This window comes from Elgaria multicarinata, chromosome 9, assembly GCF_023053635.1.
Source record: "Elgaria multicarinata webbii isolate HBS135686 ecotype San Diego chromosome 9, rElgMul1.1.pri, whole genome shotgun sequence".
In the NCBI taxonomy this organism is placed as follows: domain Eukaryota; kingdom Metazoa; phylum Chordata; class Lepidosauria; order Squamata; family Anguidae; genus Elgaria; species Elgaria multicarinata.
In genome coordinates this window covers 55986679-56000574 of record NC_086179.1, presented here as the reverse complement: position 1 = coordinate 56000574, position 13896 = coordinate 55986679, and the positions used below count along the sequence as shown (strand labels likewise).

Sequence of the window (13896 nt, the reverse complement as noted above, 5' to 3'; positions counted from 1 at the left end):
CAGGTTTAAGACTATCTCATGTTGATTCAAGCTCCACAAAGCCAGGAAATTGAAAGCTGAGACTGGTATCCTGTAATCAGTAATGATGTTGTGCAATGTCACAAATCATACTTGCTTACAAGCAACGAACAGGCATGGGTTAACTCACAGGAGAATTCCTCTAGCCATACAGTAAGATTCAGATGCTTCGTAAAGCAATACAGGTCCTCAACAATTTGAGGTATATTCACTGGTCCCAAGCACTCCTTCCTCCCCAACTGGATTTGAGCCTGAAAGACCTAGGAAAAGTGGTTGCATGGAGGGTAAGTTGTAAAGATGCACAATTTGTGACATTGCACAACATCATCACAGGACACGTCTGTAAAGGCATTAGCCTTAGCTTCCAATTTCCTCGCTTTGTGGAACTTGAGCCACATCAGATAGCCTTAACTTTGGTCTTAAAATGGCAGGGGTGTGTGTTAATCGTTGAATATGATCATTACACCAGATCCCAGTTAGAACTCTCACAGCCATATTTTGTACTAGCTAAAGTTTCCAGACCATCTTCAAAGGCAGTTCTACATATGAGACATTACATTAATCCATACGGGAGGGTATCAGGGCATGGATCACTGAAGCTGAGCTATCCATGTTCAGATAAGGTCATTGTTGGGTTACAAGCTGAAGCTGGTAAAATACACTTCATGCCCCAGAGGCCACTTGAGTCTCCAATCACAGCAATGGATCCAGGAGCACCCTCAGTTGATTTGGATGTCATGGCAAATTATGGTAGGAGCTAAACAGGAAACTGAGAGGGGAGGAGGGGGCATCTGGAACATTTCCAATCTTCCATACCATAGTTTGGAAGACAGTCTGAATGGAGCCATTGTCAGATAGATTCATGCAGCAAGTTGGGATCCTCAGTTCAGATACTGCTTCCAAAAGGCTTCAAGCTTGACAATGCTGACATCATTCTCTTAAAGTTTTAGAGTAATCGTTTTACTTAAACATGTTAAGTGTAAATTTGGATGGACTCCATTTAACTCTAGCACAGCAGCAACAAGTTTATACGAATCTCATCAATTTTCTTTCTGTTCCTTCAAGGCGATTTAAAATAGTATGTCACAGAAATCAGTCTTCATTCACAAATCAATCTTTTATCAGCAGATTAGTGGACTTGGTATTTTGTGGATACACTAGTTTAGTATATCTTTGTTTCTCTTTGTATATGGAGCAGCTGCAAGAGAATAGTAGTTAACAGCTGGTTTGGTGAGTCAATCTAGGAATGATTAGTGTACTAAAGAATCAAGTGAATTTACACTTTGCAGCCATGAGACTGGAGATGTTAGGAGAGTGCAAGACACTTAGTGGCACAGCCTGTGTGTTTGACAGTTTCCCCCTATTTATTTATTTATTTATTTATTTATTTGTGACATTCATCACACTGCACATCAACCAAGTCCTCTGGGTAGTTAATCAAACTTGCAAATCAATAAAATACAAAATAAAATCCAATAACATGGAGTAAAAAACAAATTTGAAAACTATATTCCAATACCATATCAACACGACCAACATAAAACAAATGAAACCAGCACAAGACCAGTATAAGAACCAGTGCAGGGCTAGCAGAAAATTAATATAAAACAAACCTAAAAACAGCAGGACAAAAAATGATTAGTACCAAAGATCTAAAATATACTAAAAACATAAAACTAAAAGTCCTAGGAAAATTGAAAAGACTAGACAACCAGGGAAGCCACTCTGGAGAGAGTGGGAATACCATAACCGGGCATCACCACCAAAAAGTCCCTGTCCCAAGTGACCACCTGCCTCATCTGGTTAGGCAGAGGAACCTGAAGAAGGGCATCTGATGAAGATCATAGAATTAGGGGAATTAGATTGGATGGAAGAAAAAATTACGAGTAATATAGAGACTAATTTGGAAAATGTATTTTTTATGGAAGGGAAAAAAAATGGGTGGAAAGTATAAATAACCCGCTTTTGAGGTCTCACTGGGAAATTTGGAGTAAATATAAAGGGGAGCTGCTTCCAAGCAGCTCTCCTTTGTCACCGGTAATAATGTTGAAGAATTTCCCGGAGGAATTAAAGAGTAGATTAAGTAAAGTTTTAATAGAAAAAAATAAAATGAAATTAAGGGATTGGTTAAGAGGAATGAGTACAAGAGAGGATATGGAAGAGGTTTTGAAGGATAAAAAATTAACTTGGTTAAATTATAGGCAATTAGAACAGTGGACTAAAAAGTGGGTAAGAGATAATGGAGATTGTAGAGAATTAACAGTTTGAGGAACTAATAGTTAAGAAAGATAATGAAAGGGAGAAAAGAACAGTGTTAAAAGGGTTGATGAGTGAAATATACAGAATATTGGTGGAGAAAGGGACGGTGGATAATTCGGGTAAAATGGTTTGGGAGACAGATTTGAAGGTACAAATAGGGCAACAGGGTTGGGAGGGATTATGGAAACAAAGAGCGTTGAGAAATATGTCAGTAAGAATAAAAGGGAATTATTTTAAAATTGTATGGAGGTGGTACCTAACTCCGGTTAGATTGAATAAGATAAACAATCAGCAATCAGAAAATTGTTGGAGAGGTTGTGGGGTTAAAGGAACATATTTGCATATGTGGTGGGAATGTAACTATGTTCAGAAATTGTGGAAGATGGTGTTTTTGGAGATTGAAGAAATTGTGGAAATGAAGATAGAACGAACACCAAAAGTTGCATTGCTGTCACTATTTGAAGAAGATTTTAAATGTAAAAAGGAAATTAAGGAACTGATAACGAATTTGTTGACTGCAGCAAGATTGATTGTAGCTAGGAACTGGAAGATTCAAGGGGAATATTCTATTGAAGAATGGTATAAAGAAGTATGGGATATAGCTATTAATGATAAATTGACAAGTAATATTAAATGGAGAAGAGGTATAGCTAAATCAAATGATTTTGAAGGAATTTGGAAACAGTTCCTAATATTTGTGTTTTCTAAAGGAAGTGGGAAACCACCAGCAGAAGAAAGTATGAGATTCTGGAATCAGGAATGAGATCCCGAGGTGGGGGGTGCACTTGTATGTTAATCTTGATTATGTTATTAAGATAAGATATTATGTATTCAACATTTCAACTTTATGTAGTATGTTGTTGTTGTTGTTTTTTATGTGAAATGTAAATGTGTATGTTTAAGTATTGTAGAAAAATAAAAATTTATTAAAAAAAAGAAAAAAAGAAGATCATAGAATCATAGAATAGTATAGTTCGAAGGGGCCTATAAGACCATCAAATCCAACCCCCTGCTCAATGCAGGAATTCACCTTAAAGCATTCCTGACAGATGGCTGCCTCTTGAATGCCTCTAGTGTGGGAGAGCCCATGACCTCTCTAGGTAATTGGTTCCATTGTCATACTGCTGTAACAGTCAGGAATTTTTTCCTGATGTCCAGCCAGAATATTGCTTCCTGTAACTTGAGCCCATTATTCTGTGTCCTGCACTCTGGGATGATCGAGAAGAGTTCCTAGCCCTCCTCTGTATGACAATCTTTCAAGTATTTGAAGACAACCTTTCAAGTATTTCTCCCCGCAAATCGTCTCTTTTCCAGGCTAAGCATGCCCAGTTCTTTCAGTCTCTCCTCATAGGGCTTTGTTTCCAGACCCCTGACCATCCTCGTTGCCCTCCTGTGAACACGCTCCAGCTTGTCTGCATCCTTCTTGAAGTGTGGTGTCCAGAACTGGACACAGTACTCAAGGAGGCCTAACCAGTGCTGAATAGAGATGAACCAGTACCTTGCGCTATTTGGAAACTATACTTCTATTAATGCAGCCCAAAATAGCATTTGCATTTTTTGCAGCCACATCACACAGTCAGCTCATATTCAGTTTGTGAACTACAATTATAAGATCCTTCACTCTTGTAGTATTGCTGAGCCAAGTATTCCCCATCTTGTAACTGCATTTGGTTTCTTTTTCCTAGGTGTAGAACTTGACATTTATTCCTATTAAATTTCACTCTGTTGTTTTCAGCCCAGTGCTCCAGCCTTTCAAGATCACTGTTGAAGTTTGTTTCTGTCTTCCAGGGTATTAGCTATCCCACCCAATTTTGTGTCATCTGCAAATTTGATAAGCGTTCCCTGCACCTCCTCGTCCAAATCATTAATAAAAATGTTGAAGAGCACTGGCCCAGGACTGAGCCCTGTGATACTCCACTCATTACCTCCCCCCAGTTTGAGAAGGTACCATTGCTAAGCACTGTTTGAGTCCGATTCTGTAGCCAACTGTGGATCCACCTAATAGTTGTTCCATCTAGCCCACTTTTAGCTAGTTTGTTAATCAGAATAGCATGGGGTATTTGTCAAAACCTTTGCTGAAGTCCCCCATCACTACTACATTGGGTTTCCTTGAAACACTGACAATTTGCTTTTTAAAAGTTTCATCCTCGTCTTCTGCTTGATTGGGTGGTCAGTAGTAGACTCCAACTATCATGTTCCTTTTATTCCTTGCCCCATTTATTTTAATCCAGATGCTCTCAATGGGGCTCCCAGGCTCATCCTCCTGTATTTCTGTGCAGTGATAAGTATTTTTAAAATATAGTGCAACTCTGCCTCCCTTTCTATTTCTTTCTTTCTTTTTGAACAAGTTATATCCTTCAGTTGCTGTATTCAGTTGCAGTCATAGGAGTCATCCCACCAAGTTTCAGTTATACCTATCAAATCGTATTTGCCTTCACGTTAAGATCTTAAGAATTGGGCCAGTATATATGGGAGTAAATGATCTTTGATGTAACCTGCCCCCAAGCAATTTAGGCCTTTAGAGTTTAATACCAACAATTAAGCCTGACATGACATGATAATATCTACTAGTCCCATTAATAACCTTGCTACCCTATTTTGGTCTAGCTAAAGTTTCCAGAATATTTTCGAAGGCAGATTCTGTATAACACATTACAGTAATCCAACCATGAGGTTACCCTTGCCTTTTACTGAGAATTTCACTACCGTTAAAAGCGCCTCTTGAAATCGTAGATGACTGATGGGATAACCAATGGCCACCTATAGACTGAAGTCTCCCAGCTCCTTTCCCTAAGATAGAGCCATAAAGCAGCCATTGTGATAAAACAGCAGTGTCTGAACATGAGTATTTAGCCTCACAGGACTATTCTCCAACAACAACAAAAAAGTATGCAGAGGTAAACTTTGTTAAATTTAGGCAGACATATGATGAAGAATATTAACAATGCAGATATATTTGACATTTCAGTGTGTGTGTGTTTTTTTTTAACAATACAGTAATGTAGCAGCCTGTGTTCTCCAGTTTTGAATCTTGTTTAATAAGGAGTAGATGCCCTCTAAATTTGTCTGTTTTCTTGGATAATGGGAAAAATGTGATTTGTTATAGCTTACACTGAACATTCCCAGCTTTGATAGGATCCATCTCACATGGCACAGTGATATACAGTTTACCCATGAGGGCTATTGTACATCACAGGTGTTCATTTGAGACAGGTGTTTCAACCTCTGTCCTCCCTCTGGAAATCTGCTGAGAAAGAATTTCATTCAAACTGGCTGCATAATATTTATAGCAATAGCAGCTGATACACTGAACTGGCATACCTTGGGGAAAATAGGTAGAGGACCCACCTTCCATTATGAATAACATACAATCCTTTATACAACTAAGATCAAACAAATATAGTAAAACTCATCTATAAAATATATGTTCTATATTTACACTTTGTGCAGCACTTTGAGAACATTGAGTGAGAAAATGGTTTATACATTTTAAGAAATCAAAAATGGATATGAACCTGTATATCAGCCTCCCCCAACCTGGTACCCTCCAGGGGTACTATAACTCCCATGTTTCCTGGTCATTGACTGTGCTGGTAGGGGCTGATGGGAGTTGAAGTCAAAAAACATCTGGAAGACTCCAGGTTGGAGAAGACTGCTAAATTGGTATTGTCTCTGTTAGATATTACCTAAAGATTTATCAACGAAGTTCTAATTTTTACAAGTTTATCACCACAAAAGTCTGTTTTGTTTTGTTTGTTTTTAAATAGGAGCAGTATTGAGAATCAAGATTAATATAATTTAGGCCCTTTTTACACCTAAGGATTATCCCAGGAAAATGGAGGGATCATCCCTGCCTGCTCCCGGGATCCCCTGTGTGTCATTTGGATGTACAGGGATGATCCCGGGACAATCCCTGGAAAACAGGCAAGTGTAGAAATGACCTTAGTATTTCAGTTTTAACATATTTGATTTTTCAAGAGTTTTATGGAAGATTGCATTTACATTCAATAAGCTGCTCTGGACTGTTCTCTGTCACACTTTGGTATAAAGCAGAATAAGCAACAAATATAAGAGGATTTCAGGAGCAGAGGTAGATGTTAACTGGTAGCAAAAGATTAATTGCATGAATTTTATCCAGTTCTGTTTCATCATGAATTTTATTGAATCCTGTTTCATCTCTATGAAACTACCACCGTGCGGAAACAGAACAACCTTTCTGTGTGAACATCCTTCTTCCTTTTCACAGAGGATGCCTGAAGCAACAAAATGAAAAAGTTTAAGCAAATAAGGAAGGAGGATGGTAACAAGATACCACAGTTTTTAGCTGTAGGTCTCCCAATCCAAATGCAGCTCAGATGGCCAATAACCAAAAATTATTACCATATGGATGCTATTCCATTGTCCTATAGGGTATGAAGGTCAGCTAGGGCAACATCCTAACAGTACCCAATATGGAAGAATTTTTTTTCCGGGGGCGTGTGTGGTAACAAAGTATATAGACACATAGCTAGCATTAAAGAACAGTCTACCATTTCTGGTAGATCTGGTGATGGAGCAGGAGCAATGCCTAGGCTGGGTAGGGCAGGCTTCTGAAAAAATAGTGCACTATGACTACCCTTTTGTTTCTTACTTGGTAGACTGGTATATCATCGGGTAGCTGGGGTGTCCAGATGACATCTTTCCACCTGTGGCTGAAACGTCCATTTGGCCTCTCCAGCCCTTAATTAATTGCACTGCTGCTACAATCAGGTTCACAGCACACACACATACACACACTGCATTTATCTTTTTTTTAAAAAAAATCACCAGCATGCTAGGAGACTGGATAACAGCTGCAGACTGCACTGCAGGGTTTTCATACATTATTCTAAACCACCACCACCACCCCAATCAAAATGGGTATAACACACTTTGCAGGGCTGGTGTAACCCATTTTCACTCAGCTATAGCCTCATCCTCAGCGATATGGAACATAGTGATGATCGTTTTTATTAGCATTTGCATAGGCAGAGTCATTTTTAATGTTTACAAGATCAGGGGGGAATCACTTGTGGGGGTGGGCATCAGCATTAGAAAGGCCATGAAGTTCCATTATTTTCACTAGATATTTGTGGGGGGGGTCTTCCAAAAGAGATGGGAAATTGGGGTCCCCCCCCTGTAATTTTGCACATTTTCCTGGGCTTTCATATTTCTAGTTCAGATTACCCATTTACTAGTGGGTCATATCCCCATCTCTGTGATTATTATTATGTTTTAAGAGTTGGAAGGCCCATAACATCACAAGGCCCTGCCCTGTGATATGATGAGGTCCCACCCGATAACATCATTATGAGTCTCAAGCTTTGGAATGCTAGAAACATAGCAACCCTAGTTTCTTATTCCCAATAAAGGGGTAATAAAAGCCCTACTTTACATGTTAGACGTAAGAACTGCTGTATGTGAAATCCTTTGAGTACTTAGCACTATAAAATACTTAAGTATGGTTATATATTGGCACCTCAACAGCTGTAAAAGGGTTGTCAGGGTTTCGTCTATGACCTGGACTCCCTGGGCAACTCTTTAAGGATCTCCGCCTCCTTAAGAGCCTGACCTTCCTTCTTTTTACCTTCCCCTTCTCAGTAACATGGGGTTTAGGCTGTAGATATGGGGTGAGTGACACTCCAGTCACTTTTAAGTGTAACGCAAGAGTTTACTAGTAAAGTAAAACAAGCAACTTACAACCAAAGGTGTTTAGTTAATAGAGCTGAGTGATACAAAGGCATTAAAAAAAAGTTGTAAAAATGCAAGTTATTTTACCCTAATCAACTTCTTTCCGCTTCTTCTGTAAGCTCTGATCTTTCTCTGGCCTAATCTACACCTACAGCCCTTTTGCAATGGAGAAGGGGTGATTGCGACTTTTCCTGTTTCCACGATTGGCACTCACAGGGCACACGTGAGTGAAGTTTCTCGCAATGACAGGAGTGCTGTTGTGGGAGCATGCGTGCCCCATTACAGCGGTTCCACATGTGTATCGGTAGAAGTGGGTGAGGCTAGGCAGATGGCTACAGGGCTCCTGCATCTGATGGCTCCCCAATCAGCATGAAAAGACAATTGGGAACAGGGTGAGAATGGAAAGTTCCAGGTGTCCATCCCCATGTTCAGTTTTTCCCCCCTTCACTCAAAAAGTGTGCCCTTTCTCCCTGCACCCAGATCCCTCTACTTCCTTTCTTTCTCCTCCAGCTGCCTATTTGAGCCATTCATCCAGTACACATAGGAATGTCCTGGAACTAGTTCTTACACAAGGAAGCAGTTTAGCCTTCCACCTCAGATAAAAAGCAGAGTCTTGAGGTTATATCTCTGTATAGTTTATACATAAAAATGGAAACTAGTTGGGATGGTATCTCTTTGGACAGTCCATCACAAACCCACAGTACTTGTCTATTCATAACATTCTTGCAAATACAAAGAAGTCTTTTTTTTGTTGTTAACTGGTTTGTGTTGTTGTTGTTGTTGTTGTTGTTGTTGTTAATGTTTGACAAGCATCCTTTCTTCAGGATGCAATGGCATTGCACTGTTCTGTGCTTCACACCAGCAGACAAGCTTTGATAATTCACCCAAAGTATGTACTGCAAATCTTGAGCTGATTAGACTCATGCCGCCTTCAGGACCTTGTGTTGCTGCCACAAGACTGTGCATTTCAAAAGGCCTTGCTCTTTTTAATAATCTTGATCATTAGCACTCCTACTTCTTTTCCCTCCCCTGCTGATTACACCTGTACACATGTTTACTCCAAAACCACATCAAATCCACAGACATTCTTGTAGGCTGACTGGTTTCTACTGCTCAGAAATCCCCCTATTTCTTGGCTAAGTACCCTGCATTCATGTGACTCCTGCACACTGCAACTCAATGAAATCCTCTGAAACAGCTGCCAACTCACCAAATTTTCCATGAATTAGGTCCTGACACTTCAATGAGAGGAAAGACAATGTCTGAAACAAGGCCAACTCTGGCTGGCTGCCTAGTATGTGTCACAGTAATTCTACCAGCTGCCCTTCCACATAGCACTTCATACTTTACAGACCACCAAGCAGATCCCGGAATACTTCAATGCTGTTTGGGGTTGGATCTGCCAGTATGTTTTCTCAGCCTCTGGCACCCAGTGGCTCCAGACTGGACCCAGAAAGTTTTTGTGCCTGTTTGTTTTGGTTTGTTTTTATTTTTATGAATGGCTGTAGAAGAAGAGTTTGACTGAACTGAGGCACAATAGTGCAGCCATTCATGAAAAAAGCAAAAGGAAAATATTTTACTCTGACTGATTGGATGCAGACCAAAGTTTAGGAATCTTACTCATTCAGAACTTTTGCTGTCTAAAATGCTGATAACAACTTTTCCAGCTAATTTACGGCTTGCCATTTTTAAAAGTGTGGATGTGTGATCTTCAATAGATAGATAGGCTGCATTAGTTCTATCTATCTCTGTTTTGGAATTTTTATTCCCCCCCCCAATATCATTTCATTTCAGTCTGAAAAAAGAGTCATGCTGCCAGAAAATTCACTTGTTTTCATATTTCCATCAACAAATTGGTTTAGAAAGAAAAAATACCATCACTAGATTACTTATGTGCTTTCTAGTTTTACAAGGGAAAACTGTATAGTTCAGATGAAGCTACTTAAGGTTTAAAAGATGGTAGAGATCCTACAGATGCAACTCTTGATATATGAGTGGAGGATCTAGCAGCTCTTGAGAAATAACATTGTACAGGTTGAGGGGGATGGAATGTGTACCTTGATCCTGCAGCAATTATTAAGGCAAATTAGAGAGAGGCTATGAATGAATGTGTTCTCTGTTCAAATATGAACTCTCCTTTGGCAGGGCTGGAATTTATTTTGCATTCTGGAGTGTCTCCTTCCATGATGGCAGGGAATGCTTGTTCCATGTGTTTATTGCCACATCTTAATCCAGTGTTTCTACTCAAGGCGTATTCAAATATTACAGACCCCACATATAGGAGATTAAAAAAATAACTTCTGCAAGCTAGCATTACACATAGGGACTGTTACATTGTAAAATGGCTAACCATGTGGATACTCGCATCATAGAAAGTCTTCTTAGAGCACCAGAATCCACCAGTGGAGCTAGAACAGCCAATATCCATCCAACCAGTGTTAGCCACATAGTAAGCTATTTCTAAGCATTTGAGTCTTGCTTACATGGAGCATCGTGTTTTGCAGCTGAGCCTGAGCCATAAGGCAGCAGTCAGGAGGACAAAGATAACAAAATACACTACAGCCAAGATGATCAGAGTTCCTCAGGCCAAACGCCAGGCCAAACAGGAAGTCCTTTATTGTCTAGGAGGACCCAGCATTGAGCCTTCATAGGCTGGGCTAGTCCAAAACCCGAGAATACTTCACTTTCAGGGTCAAAACAGACTTTACTTTAAATCATTATCTAGCAGCTACAACTCCCCCTGTCATTTTTACTCTAGAGTAAGTGCAGGTCCTCCAACCTAGATTGGGATCCTAATGTAGCAGGTAGGGGGGCTCCTGCATGTACTCTAGAGTAATTTTTTTTAAAAAAGCTATAGCTGCTAGACCAGATTTATTTCACTGCCCTAGATCAGATATTCCAAACGTGGCTCTGGCAGGTCACCACATATGGCTGTTAAGAAGTTGAGAGTTCGAGATATAGCACTGGTATTTTCTGACAGAGGCTTGGTGACTGGCCATAAGGGTCTTATAGCATACATGCTGACCATTGTGCAGGGCTCAAATGGATCCGAATCAATCACGTGGAATTCCTCAATTGACTATGGCCTGGTTCAGACAACACACTAAACCATGCTGCTTAACCACAAAATGGTTAAGGGAATGCATTAACTATTTTGTGGTTAAGCAGCATGGTTTAGCATGTTGTCTGAACCAGGCCACTGACTAACAGATTTTAAGCAAGAATTCATGGCCAGATTTTCTCTGCATCTAAATGCCTTGCATAACTTTCCAACTATTTCTAATGCCAGGTCTAGATTAAAAGTTACTGAAACTGTGATGATATGCCTGGGATTCTCAGTTCTCTTACCATCCCTATAGAAACACACCTTCCCTCAGTCTAGTCAACATGATTCCATTCTTCCTTTAAAGTCCTGGGTTATTCTGCTTCACATATTGGCCCAAACCACTATCTCCTGCCTTGTGATAGTTGTACTGACTTTAAAGGCGGTCAGGGCAAAGTGTATGTTCCCCCAGGAAATTCAAGGTAATAATGTCTGAGAAAGACATCTGCATTCACCAATGGCTCTCCTTTGTAGCTTGGTTAGTATAATGGTTAATCCTCAAGGTTAACGCTACTGTTCAGTGTTTAATACCAGCAGATTTACCAATGGACAGAGCAGACAGAGTAAGGCTTACTAAAGACTATCAAAGAGCTTCACGTACCTGTTTCCCTCGAATTATCCCCATAGTGTAAAGCTGTCATCATTGTTGTCATCATTAGCTAAATCACACTCCGGGTGGCGGCGCTCCTAAGATCCTTTGCATACCAAGAAAAGGTGTTAAGGGGAAACATGTAAAAAATCAACAAATGACTCAATCCGATTCAAATTTGGTATACTTAAAGCCCTCCATAACATCTATTACTGTGCCAATTTTGATCTTTAAAACTGACATAGTTGTAAGCATTTGTTTAATTTGTACTTTAAACATATCAAATCATCCTCCTGCGCCCCCAGTGGCTGCTCGGAGAACAACAAAAGATTCTCTCCTAAAGGGGTAGCAAAATACGTCGGTTCTTTTGGCTAAGAAGCACAATTAAAGCAGGATGCATGGGAGTACTTCACAGTCAAAGCAGATTATAAACTGGAAAACTTCGGAGTCCTTTGCATGCAATTCGCAGTGATTGCACAGTATAAAGCTGGTGTGATGAAGCTAGAAGATGGATTAGGGAAAGCAAGGTTTAACCAGTTTCAGGCAATGGGGAACAGGAAATAATTTACTGAAAATATGAGTTTTGATGAGGGATTTCAAAAAAGAGAAGGAATTATCTTTGTAGATAAGTTTTTACTTCATGAACCTGTGAAGTATTTTTTTTAAAAAAAGTAGTGCCTTTCTGAACTTCTTTCTCTCCCAGCCAAGTAGGCATAGCCAGATCCCCCAAATCTGCAAACAGAAAAGAACATGATTCACAGGAAGCCTCAAGCAGTGGAATTTTTCATTTTAAAAAATAGATTGAGAGGAGATGTGATTTATGATAAGGGTCAATCCAGTCTGGTGGAAGAGTAGTCCTTAAGCCAGGGCAGGCCTGCACAATTTGTGACCCACCAAGCTAAACACAATTTACCATCTGTGTGTTGTGACCTGCCAGATGTTCTAGAACTACCCTGTTTTAGCAGCCACTGGCAGCAAACAGAAGTCTGAGGAGAAAACTAAATGGTCCGCTAATCACGCATAGCTATGATAGTTTTCCTTATTCTTGTGTAAGCACACTCAGCCCTGATTCAGGTCAGGACCACAGCACTCAAGGAATGGGAAGTTAAACATTTCTGCACACCCACCCATTTCCCCTCCCAAAATTCCAGCCAGCCACCCCACTGTTGGATTTACAAAAGATAAAAGTCTCCATGATGAGTCACTGAATACTTCCCCCCTTTTTTTAACCCCCATGGGGGTGAAATTTCAGAGAGAAAAAGTAAGGGATCTACCTGATCTGAATTGGGGCCACACACATTACACAAGAGTAAGGAAAACTATCACACTTAGCTATTCTATACTATGATTAGCAGGCCATGTAGTTTGGTCCTCATTGAGCCCCAGTGGGGTGGGTTGCATTCCACTTGTTAAGCCCCAGGTCGTGCTTTTATGCTTTAAGAAGCAAGCTGCATTTTTAACAGTGCTGAAAACATTAAAATTCCAAAGCCAGACACATTTTAGTTGAACTCTAAGTGTAATGTAATGGGAGCTGAATTGTTTTGGTAACATGTCTAGAACCTTGGGTCCTGGGAGCTTCTGAAAATGTCCCTGAGTTGAAATCTCCCTTGTCTGTCGTGGGGATGTATGGTTTGGCTCCTTTGTAAGCTCCTTGCCTAGACTGAAACTTTCTCAGTTCAGTAAGCTGTGAGTTCATTGTGTTAAGCAACCCCTGCATGCTCCAAAGGGATTGAAAACAGACCCTTATTCAAAAAGCCATTGTATTTTAGCCCACAACTTGATAAAGTGAAAAGAAAATTTGCCATCAATACATATTTAAAATAACAAACTCACTCCCGTTCAAGTCCCAAACACAAAGGAAATCTACGAAGTTTGGGAAGAAAATAATGTTGTACACAAATCTGGACAGCCTCAACAACTATTATCAGTATAATATTTTGCCTTACAACTATGTATAGTATTCCACTACTAATGCATCTTGAGCAAATCTGATGGAATACTATGAAGATTAGCAGAACCCTCTGAGCATTTGCTGTACAAATGTGCCCTAGTGGTAGTTTTTGCATACATTATCTTCATAAAAATAATAGGCAAATTATGTGCAGCTAATGTTGGAATCCTTTACCTGGGTGTAAGACAGATTGAACTCAAAGGGGCTTACCTCAGACATACATAGGATTGCACTGTAAATTGGAGTAAATTAGAGAATGTGCAAATA

At 39.9% G+C, this 13896-nt stretch overlaps 1 protein-coding gene across 4 annotated transcripts in view; it reads left to right on the top strand.

The window, feature by feature from the left end:
• The window catches only part of HMGA2 (high mobility group AT-hook 2), a 154379-nt gene that overhangs the window by 118259 nt on the left and 22224 nt on the right, over positions 1-13896 (top strand). The gene's annotated exons all lie outside the window — the stretch shown is intronic.